The sequence below is a fragment of the Pinus tabuliformis genome, chromosome 6 (assembly GCF_031772625.1).
Source record: "Pinus tabuliformis cultivar Carrire ecotype Pingquan chromosome 6, CPIR1, whole genome shotgun sequence".
In the NCBI taxonomy this organism is placed as follows: Eukaryota; Viridiplantae; Streptophyta; class Pinopsida; order Pinales; family Pinaceae; genus Pinus; species Pinus tabuliformis.
The window spans coordinates 363,160,066-363,162,526 of record NC_142292.1 but is presented as its reverse complement, the minus strand read 5'-3'; positions in this window follow the sequence as shown (position 1 = coordinate 363,162,526).

Sequence of the window (2,461 nt, the reverse complement as noted above, 5' to 3'; positions counted from 1 at the left end):
TCTTCACAGTAGTCCATGCTTACAATTCCAAATGCTTTCCAAATCATATTGGAAAATAGATGGTAAATTCATCACTACCATTAGAAATGGATTATTCAGTCTTAATGATATACATAAATATTCCTTTCATCAACACACACCCTACATAGAAACACAACATCACTCTCTATTGATAAGCATTTTCAACCAGAGATAAATAATCCATTGAATGCAGAGTCTACTAAATACAAAATCATTGAACACAAAGCTAGACAATAACACAAAAATCACAGAATGCAAGAATTCTAAATACAAACGCACCAAAATCCATAAATGTATTAAAAAAAATTCTCTCCTGAAGTGAAAAAAACATATCACACATAGAATCGTCATTCAATAACAGATATTAAAATCAAAGTTGCATAAAATATACTTTATCATTCTAGCCATTAGAATGTCATATTCAGTGTAAGAAGGGATATGCAGGTTCAATGTAGAAGATGTGGTATGACAACAATAATAAAATTAAGTAGCTTAGTTTGCAAGAATCATCCATTTACGGTACATTGTACATATGCAACTAACTATTCACATAATGTTGATAAAGTTTTATTAAAAGCTCGAAAATATCTTCATAGTAGTCCATGCTTACAATTCCAAATTATTTCCAAATCATATTAGCTACTACTAAGGAGATGGATACAAGTAATGTAACAAACCAAAATTTCAATGTTTCGTGGTGCTTTACTGTGGATCCAGACTACCAATACTTCATTCGAGTGCATTTTTGCAATATTGTGAGTACCACACTGAATGAGCTATACTTCAATGTATATATCAACAATGATAATGTTATCAATGATTTTAATCTATCAACATTAATAGAAAATACCTTGGCAACTGCTTATTACACCGATTTTGTAGTAGTTAATACACCTACTATATCGAAAAATCTTTTTGTCAAAGTTGGACCTGCATTAGATATGACGAATGTTGTTCCTAATGCCATACTAAATGGACCGGAGGTAATGAATATCAACAACTGTTAAAGAAGTCTTGATGGATCATTCTCACTAAATAGTTCTATCAGATCAAAGAGCAATAGCAAGGTTGGTCCAATAGTTGGATCAATTGTAGGAGTTTTTGTTGCTATTGGGTTGTTAACAATGATCTACTTTTTCTGTTTTTGCCATAGATCTCATACAAAACTCTCTACTATAACTTGGTTTCCTCTTCCACTACATGGAGGACATTCTGAAACTATAGGAAGCAAGGTATCTGCTGGGAGTCATGCTTCTTTTGGAGCTTCAAATCTAGGTTGACACTTCACATTTGTAGAGATAGTAGAAGCTACCAAAAGCTTTGATGAGGGAAGTCCCATATGGATTAATTTTTGTAGATTTCCATCCTTATTTTTAAGGTTTGAAATTCTACCTTACAAATATGTACTATTGAGTGGTATTTATTATGTATTGGAACCCATATATCGCAGAGAGGAAAAAAAAACAAGACTTGACTGTAAAGGAAAAGTCATGGAAGAGCTAACTTTGGGAGACACCTACTTCCAAGAGCTCTGAAAAAACCTTAGGCGAGATATCATAATTATAAAAGCAAGGATACGATGGACTACATTAGGGAAATAACTAAAGCCTCTGGCTGGGAGAGTCAACTTACTTGGAAAATTTTCTCCCTCACTGAGCAAGTTTCCTTTGCCACAAGGTAATTTTGCCATACCTTGCAAAGTAGCAAATCAGAATACTATCATATTGTAAAAAGGATCAAGAGAAATGACTAAATAGCAGCAAAATAAAATGGGGCATACCAAACTTACCCTATCCATTACGCTGGAGTTGCTGGAACCTCAACGATTAGACGAGAACCAGAGTAAGATATTTACGAACCCTCAATCCACAAAAGAGGAAACTCTACCAATAAGTGGAGCAAGTAATTTTTGTTGTTGCCGTAGATCTCATACAAAACTCTCTACTATAACTTGGTTGCCTCTTCCACTACATGGAGGACATTCTGAAACTACATGAAGTAAGGTATTTGCTGTGATTCATGCTTCTTCTGGAACTTCAAATCTAGGTTGTCATTTCACATTTGCGGAGATAAGAGAAGCTACCAAAATATTTGATGAGGGAAGTCCCATACGAATTAATTTTCCTATATTTCCGTCCTTATTTTTAAGGTTTGAAATTCTACCTTACAAATGTGTATTATTGAGTGGTATTTCTTGTGTACTAGAAGCCCGATTACAAATACTAGCAGAAGAAACCTACATATCACAAATAAAAAAGAAGGTCTCGGTTACAAAGGAAAAGTGGTAAGATGTATGTGCATCCTCGATCCATAGAATAGGAAACTCAACTGGTAAGTGGAGCAAGTCATTTCTATTGTTGCCATAGATCTCATACAAAACTCTCTATTGTAACTTGGTTGCCTCTTCCACTATGTGGAGGAAATTCTAAAATTACAGGAA